We start from the raw sequence: 9,142 nt of genomic DNA, 5'->3' as shown, positions 1-9,142 counted from the left end.
TTTGAGCTATATCAGCTGATAGGCACACATTGAGTACATCATAGGCCTTTTCATCTTCAAGAATAAATTTCTTATCATTTTCATCGTAGCCTTCAATAGAGGTATCAACTAGTCCCTTGGGTATTTCCATCATGGGCTTGTGAGGTCCATTCTCAATGGATCTAAGAATGGCGAAGTCAGTCATTCTTAAATAGTTCTTGAACCTCCATTGAGATTCCTCATAGTTACTTTCAAATTTCATAAGCTTAGGAGGCTTAGATGTGGTCCTAGCTTCATTTTCAAGCATAAAGTAGCTCTTCAACAACTCAGGTGCGTGTGACATTTTTTTAATCGAACTAGAAACCAAACAGTCTTGAAAGTGTAGTAGATTTTGTTAAAAGTTCAAACTGTGAACGAATCGAATCGAATGCAACTAATCGAACTGAATTAAATGAATCGAATCGGATTATGTAAATTCGATTTGATTGGAGTACAAAACCACATTCAATTGGTTTTGATTTACCATATTTAGGGGCGGGAATTACTCGTTTTTATTTTCCATATCTGAAGTTTTGAAGTTTTTTGGTTTGGGTCAAAACTATGTGCGGTTCACTTCTTATATATAATAATCCCATGTTGTTTTAACTGATATTAGACAAATCCGTCACAATACAGGCTAGACACAAATCAGTCTACAAAATTTGTGACTGCATTTGTTTTTCTAACTATAGTTTCAGTTGCAAAGCTGTTGCAAATTATCGTTTGTGACTGATTTTCTACCGAAACTGCAGTCGCAATTACTCAGTGTTCTAGTAGTGAGAAGAATAGAATACTAAATGTGGATTATGATTCTATTGTAATTACAATTTAAAATACTGAAAAAAAAAAGAATTTTCAAAATAAGAATCAAAACAAGTAGCTCACAAAGTATCTCAGATCCTTATTAAACTAAGATTTAGCCAAATAACACATGTAGTTAAGACATGGCTGGCCCAGTCATTTTGGTGGCCCTAAGCGAACAAAAAATCAAGTCCTATAAAAAATATTTAGATTTGTACTTTTTAGTTTTTTTTCTTCATATTTAGCTTCTCATTATAACATAAGCTTGACAATATTTAATTTTTTTTTTAAAAAAGGCAACCAACACGATATGAAAATAACTTGATTTGATGTATCAAAAAACATAGTTAACAACAAATGGATAATTTAAACATGACCATTTACGAATATAATGTTTGTATATTATCCATATTTTGAAAAATATAATGAGTGTCTTCACTAATATAATGTTCAAATTTAATCTTATAAAGTTATACTTTTTTTCTACAATTAGAAACAATTCAGGTTATTGAGTTAATTAGTAGTGAATTAAGTCTTGTTCTTTCCCTAAAGAATTAGATTTAAGATTCAAAAAGCTAAAAAAAATTGTTAAGAGGGTATGAGGATTCAATCAGTTGGAAAAGAAACATGGATTGAAAATTACCACTACACTAGAGCAAGATTATTTGTAATCATTATTAACTTCATAATTATATATCCGGTAAATAACTTCTTTTTTTTTAAAGAAATTGAGGTTAAAACTTTTAAAGATTCAAAGCCCTAGCTTTAATTTGTTATACTAAGGGCTGCCCTGAGTTAAAACCAAACACAATTTTTACACATAAATTGAAGTCTTTTGGCTGTCATCTGGCTAATATGTTAGTTTGTGCTATATAATTGTTTTTTATTTATTAAAAGGAAAAACATAATTTTTATTCACCTAAGTATCTAACGTCTGATTTTAATATAAGTAATATTATATATAAACAAAATTAAATACAGCAGAGGTTCATAGTAAAGGGAATCAGTTGAATAGATTTTCTCAGGTGCCGGCTTGCACAACAAAAAGGCAAAAAATGTATATAGTTTTAACAGAAAAGCCAAAAGAATATATATATATATATATATATATATATATATATATATATATAGGAAGAGGATCATGAGAGAACTCTATTTCATGGAGAGAACAAGAGAACTAATAATAAAGTGTTTTTAATTTAATTAAAAAATATATTTTTAAATTTTTTTTTCTTTCATCCTTCTTATATGTTGTTATTCTTCACCACAAAAAAAATAAAAAAAATTAACGAGTAATGCATATATGCAATACACCGACTTTTTTTATAATGCATATGTGCAATAGTGTGCATTTTGATATTTAAAATAGTGTTACATAGCATATATATAGTTGTGTGTATTGTTTATTTGCAATAGTGTTATATCATATACAAAAATTATATCATATACAAAAATTAAAAAAAAAAAGAATCGATATAGTGCATATGTGCATTAGTGTTGTATTACATATATGCGATAATGTGTTTTGCATACAATTATTAGTGTCGTATTTGCATATATTCAATAGTGTAATGCAATTGTGTTGTATTATATGCAATAGGCATTAGTGCACATATGCACTACAGTACTACACCGACAAGTGTTTTTTTTAGTATCAATATCATCTTATTCATATGAGGAAAGAAAAAAAATCACAAAATAATCTTTTTTAAAATAGTTAAAAATAATTCTTTACTAGTTCTCTAGTTCTCTTTTTAAGAGGAGTTCTCTCTAGATCCCACCTATATATATATATATATATTATTTTATACATAAAATTATAATAGAAAAAAATATATAAAAATAATTATATTATTTAAAAAAAACTTATAAATGGTAAAAGAGCCGAACCCGAACCAAGCCCGAGCTTGAAAATCTACTCACGAGCGGAGCTCGAGCTTTGACAATAGAGTTCGAAATGAGCCAAGCCGAAAATCTATAATATATATAAACGAAAACTCTAAAATCTTACGTGCCATGCTCTGATAGCTCTCCTAATCCTTTAAAGCTATCAGATTGTTTGATTTGTAAATAGAGAGTTTCATTGATTTTAACTCGGTTTAGACAAGTATACGGGTCATAACACCTCTCTTTCTGTTATTTTAACCCTAACCCTCAAATTACCCTTAACACTCCATAACAACCGTCATCTCCTCTCTCACACTCCACCGTTGTCATCTCTACCTATCTTTCCCTATCTCCATCACAAAGAATGAAGATACAATCAAGGTCACAGTTTGAATTAATCTTCTCTGTTTCTCATATCTTGAAGACGATTCAAAAAAGGTCTCGATACTCTTGATTGATCTGTTAACATGTAGTCCCAACAAGAAAGCTAAGAACAGCCAGGTTACTTTTAATTTAACGAGGACTGTTGCTGAATTTGTTTCTGTTTGATTGGCTCATATGTGGTGTTAGAATTACTATTCGTCTCTAATTGCTACATGCTTTGTTATGTTTGCTGATGTCTTTTTAGTTTATAGGGTAATGAGGCTTTTTATTCTAATTGAAAGTGTACTATGTGCATAATACGGTTGTTTTAGAATATGTAAGCATGAATTTGTTTGGTTTCGTTTTGCGTTGTGGATTTTACATTCAAATGTTTATCCTCGTCATAACAGGTTATTAATTCTCTTTAAATTGTATTGGATCGTGATATTTAAATTGGTTAATTTGTTATTTAAATTGGTATTGGTTTGATTTATCTCTCACAACATTATACCATTGTTGCCCCCAACAAGTTTTTGTTCTTAAACTGAATATTGTATTCATTGAATTATCATCTTGACTTTATGCAATATGGTGTTCAGTTGTCGTATTTCCAGTGGTTCAGAAACATCAGCTATTCATCTTATTGCATCTGTACAATTCATTGGCTATCGAGGTAATTGGAACTTACACAGTTATTTATTGTTACTTTTATGGTATAACCATAGAATGCTTTGATATGGTTCAGAGTAATTGGTATTTGTTATGGAGTGGACATAAGAAGAATGTGATAAGTTTAAAGATGAGAAAGTCAAAAGCAACTGCAAACATATTTTTCATCCAAGTTTCATGCTTTAGAATACTTTCCATCCAAAAATTAGATATTCTCATGCTTTGTATACTTATCCAATATAATGTCACTTGTAACTTACTTGTGATTCTGCATAGTTAGGATTATATAATCAACTCTAATAAGTTCAGTTGTAGAAGCTGGTGTTTGAAAATAAGTGTTCATGAGAATGCCAAAAAGGTATGCATTTTAAAGTATGGATTTACCTACCGATTAATTCATTAGGTTAACGGGCATATTTTTTTCGGCTCGGCCGGGGAAAATAGCTAAGAAGTATTAATATTAATATCATTTTAATGTTAATGATAGATGTGACAGAAAGGTCGCGAACTTAATTAATTGTATGATTTTTGTAGTTCTCGAGTTTAGCATTATATTTGGTGGCAAAATTACAGGATTTTACAGTTGCGAGCATGTATCAAAACTATGCATTATATTTCTTCCTCTGCTTGTGGCATCTCTTGATGTGGTTTCACGGGTGAATGTTTGTTGGCACCAGTGGCCAGATGTGTTCGTGGGTGATATTTTAGGTATTTTTAAAAAATTAATTGTCTAAAACCGAGTTTAATATTTTTACTCGATATTAAAGTTTTGTTTTTCAGGTTTGGTTGTTGCTAAAATGTGTTATCTGCAGTTGTTTCCAGCCTATATGCATATTTCTAAGCTTTAGAATAGACGAAATCCCATTCGGTGGGCGTGGTATGTTTGCGAGCCTGGAGATCCAGGGCTAAAGTCAACGGTCAAGACGAAATGGCAGCCAAGCGTTTAGGCAGGTGTCGTGCTCTGACTCGCAGCATGATTCTAGTGTTCCACCTATTACATCGTCATCTTTCCCCATTCTAACCAGTGGACCTCCAAGTTTACGGGTATTTTTCTATATAAATCTTTAGTGTTCCACATTTTGTAAGTTATCTTTTGTACTTCATCAGAAATATGTTATAAACAATAGGCACGTCACTATATTTTGCACATAGTATGTGGTCAAAAAGAGGATTAGTATGTAATTTGGATACTTTGTTAAGACTTAGGATATGTAGAAGCTGTGAAATAGAGGTAAATATTTAGCTTGCAGACTCATCCAAAAATTGATTGTAAGTTGGTGATTAAATAACGGTTACATTGGGTTACACTAGAAAACAACAATGTCTATTGATGTTTTTTTTTTCAGATTATTTTTTCTATAAAATGTTAGTCTGCTAGTGTAAAACCTTCTTTTTTGTAAAATGATTTTTGCACTATAATGACTCGAGTTTAATATGTAACTGTTTTTTGAAAACTAAAATCTAGGTCGGAGATGAAGTTTTCCTCAAAAGCATTCTAAACCCTACTGAGCATGTAGCAAGAGGATGGGTGAAGAGTGGTACAGAGATTGTACCAAATTGGTGTGAGATAAATGTTCAAGCATCAATAAAAATAGATGAAAAGTTGGTGAGACCATATGGATTATTTTCCACAATTCAAGATTGTATTGGTGCATCCATCGCATAGCCTTGTCCATTCATCTCGGTATGTATTTGTTAAACTTGTGATACGAATAATTTTAATAGCATGGAACTTAATGCTTATACATGGATGGTTTATTTGTAGGTAGTCCTTGAGGATTGAGGGAGCATGATGACTCGGGATTTTATGGTGCTTGTTTCTTTTATTGCTTTTAATTTTTTTGTTGAATGTTACAAGAGTTTATGTTGAATAATATTATAACTTATTTATGTTTAGTGTTTTCGTTATGAACAAGCTTATTAAATATAATGAAGTCTTATTTCTTTCAATATTTAGATGTTCATAAAAGTATCGTAAAATTGCGTGTGTAGACGTTTAAAAAAAGGTTGTATAATGTGATTTGTTAGGTCTTCAAATTTTTGTCCTATTAAACGTTAGAACATTATAAAAGTGTCATAATATGTTTTTTTAGGACGTTGTTTAAGTTGTTCATAAACATTATGCGACCATAAAATTTAGTTTCCTAATCTTGTTTGGGATATTAGGACCCTTTTCTTTGTATTATAAAGTTCCATCATAAGGGTCCTATAAATTAATTTTTAAGGACACTTGTATGTGTGTTAAAAGTTTACAATTAGGTAAGCACATGTCAAAACATTGTAAAAGTGTCCTAATATGTTTTTATTGGGACGTTTTTTTGGTTGTTAATGGATATTTTATGCGACCATAAAATTGGTTTCATAATCTTATTTGGGATATCAGGACTCTTTTTGAGTTCCGAGACTTATTACGACCCTTTACATGAAACGTTTTTCTCATTGGTCCTATTAAATGAAAGGTCCTATAAAATAGCATTTTAGGACGTTTTTGTGCGTACTAAAAAGCCCCTTTTGTTGTAGTGCTTGAAAACAACAAAACTTAGAAAAATTCTAAGTATTTTGAATTGCAATCGTACGGACTAATGCGAATGCGAATGCGATTTGCTTCTGAATGAGAGTGCGACTTTAAAGTTGTTTACGAATGTGATTTGTTTATGAATTGAGAGTGCAATTGGGAACCCCAATGCGATTTGGTTCCCTGATGCTATTGAGATCCAAATGTGATTGCGATTTGAATTCTTGAAAAATTAAGTCGCAAGAGACGTTTGTTACGAATTTTCATCTAAACACGCTTTTTGCCGTTTTTGAAGATTTTAAACAACCTGAGTATCCCTTCGTACACTTCAACACACTTGTCAAACACTAAAACAAGACCAAAATGCAAGGTTGTGACCCAAGAAAATCAATTAGTAGAGCCGAAAGCTCTAATACTAATTGTAGGTCCCTAAACCGGATCTTACAACGCGTTCTTTGATCAATCTAAGTTGCAGGGTAGTGGAAATCACCTACAACCGAGCTAGATCTCGGATCTCGTAGTGTGTTTGTATTATTTGCTATAAAAAAATAGAGAGATCGAGAGAGAGTATGTGAGAGTTGGTAATTTTACAAAAGGTTGGTTTTGCATGAGAGGCATCCACTATTTATAGTGCATGTCCATGCACCATATATTATTTCAGTTGGCCCAATAGTCATGTTTACAATGGCCCCAGGCATAAACATTACATAGATTAAACGAAAGCTAACGTAATACATTATGAAATAAGCGAACATATACAAAAGATTTAACATACAAAATGGCCTCTAAAAAAGCAATAGCTGTATTCAGTTTAAAACAAAGAACGAACTAAATCAAACTAAATAATATATAAGGTCGGTTCTTATTATGCATCCATCTCCATCGGCTAAATCTGCAGGTATTCAACACATAAATAAAGTTATAAATAGTTTTAAGATAAATGCCAGCGTATGTAGTGTTTTGCTGTTCTATTTTGTAGTAATGTAATTGAGGTGAGCATACCTTATATAAAATCTTGTGAATGAAGCCCTTCACGTTCAATATAAGTTGGTTATATTCTGTTAACTCCGGGAAGAGGTAGAAACCATGAAACGTGTTTGGGTAGTCCACCAAGTATGCTTCTTTCCCGGATCTTTTGAGCCACTGATAGTACCTTATCTGCCAGTCGCGTAGAATATCAAATCCGGTCACAACAACTATGGTGGGTGGTAAATCAATTTTGGATACGTCAACAGCATTGGGTCCACTAACATTGATGATCGGATGGTCGCGGTTGTAGGGTTCATCTAGCGGCATGAATGAGTTCCATAACCAATCTGTCCGCTTCAGTGACAGGATAGGTACTGACCCGTCCAGTCGTATCTCAGAATCTGTTCGCTTCTCCCCACCAAAGAACGGTTGGATAGCCACCAGCCCAATTACCTTCAAGTCATGATGTTAATTAGTTGCATAATAGTTAAAAAGGATCTAAGTCAACAATGTATGTCGGACCGTACCTGAAGTTGTTGAAAGTTGAGTTGGGAGGCTCTTTGAGCAACATGATGAGTCATGTTTCCGCCAGCGCTATCACCAGCAAGAAAGCAACGTGAAATATCTGCGTTCTGCGGTAACCACTTTGACCTGTTCTGTTTAATGTCAAGAAATTTCAACGCATCAGGCCCGCATTCATGTTGCGTAGGGTGTCGATGCTCAGGTGCAAGAGGATAATCTATAGAAACAACTACGGCAGGCAACTCTCTAGCGAACTTTATGCACAGATCGTCGTACCTCCCGTTGGGGGAGAAGACAGCATAACCACCCCCGTGAAAGTACACCATCACCGGAAGACGATCTTCTAAGGCGTACTGTGTGGGGACAAATACGCGGAACGAGAGCTTGCGCGCTTGATCCACCACGACATCGTACGTCTTAACATTGTCGATTGGTTTGGACGGTGGCGAGGACCGGAAATCTAAAAGATTGAGAAGACGACGGTTCACTGTGCCATCTTTCCGAGTAATTAGATTGATTAGAATATTGTCGGCTGCCCAAAGTGAAATTCGGGTTTTCCAGGGCAAGGACAAAGTTGTTGAAGTTTTGTCTGCAAATTCCATTGAATAATGAGATATAGAGAGAGAACTGAATTCAGGGTGTGACTAAACTAATCAAAGTTCATAGATTTATAATGCAAAATAAAGGTGTTTATTACGTCACCAAATTTGATTATTCCCTGTCAAAAAATACTTGTTTATTTTTCGTCGTCATCCAACTTTTACCAATTGCCCATTTGGAATTAAGTAATTCTGTCGATCAAAAATGTTTCACTAAATAAAGCATTAACCTAATCATTGGCCCCAAAGGAAACTAAAAGGCAAAGAAAATGAAACTTCCCAGCTTTGAAGGAGTAATGGCGGCATATTATATAATAAGGAATCCACAAATGCCTACACACCCCCAACGAAACATTACAAGATATCCACTTGTGTATTTATCACTTTGATCTTGGAACTGCCCAAAAATAGTTCAGGATCTTTATTATTTCTTCCGCAATTTAATGTGGGTTAAAAATAATCATAATATAATAAAAAAGTCCAATTACAATAAACAGGGAGGTAAGTAGATAATAAACTGAGCCGACACCCCTATTATTTGGGTATATGTTTACAATTACATTCTAAAATATCTTTTTGTTTCTTGCTTTACATTAGCTCCAAATCCTCATCTGGAATATTGGTTAAATTATCGTGATTATCAGAAGCGGTTGATTGAGTTGTGGTTCCATATGTTGGCCATTGAAAAAGCATAAAAAGCCGGGAGTTTGCGCCACCTTAAAGTACTCTGTGAAACCGACGTCGCAAACAAATTCGTTATTAACAAGTGTTCAACCGTCTCATTATGTTCCAATCTTAG

General features: G+C 33.1%; 1 pseudogene across 1 annotated transcript; it reads right to left on the bottom strand.

The window, feature by feature from the left end:
- Window positions 1-7,081: 7,081 nt before the first annotated feature.
- On the bottom strand, window positions 7,082-8,449 carry LOC143595457 (putative carboxylesterase 18 pseudogene; annotated as a pseudogene). Its single transcript, XR_013146530.1, has 2 exons — window positions 7,750-8,449; window positions 7,082-7,675 (listed from the first exon to the last, which is right to left on the bottom strand). The product of XR_013146530.1 is annotated as a putative carboxylesterase 18 pseudogene (transcript).
- Between the last annotated feature and the right edge of the window lie 693 nt (window positions 8,450-9,142).

This window comes from Bidens hawaiensis, unplaced genomic scaffold (assembly GCF_021521415.1).
Source record: "Bidens hawaiensis isolate Kalapana, Puna unplaced genomic scaffold, B.hawaiensis_p1.1 tig00045228_1, whole genome shotgun sequence".
NCBI classification, from domain to species: Eukaryota; Viridiplantae; Streptophyta; class Magnoliopsida; order Asterales; family Asteraceae; genus Bidens; species Bidens hawaiensis.
This window is presented reverse-complemented; position numbering and strand designations above follow the sequence as displayed.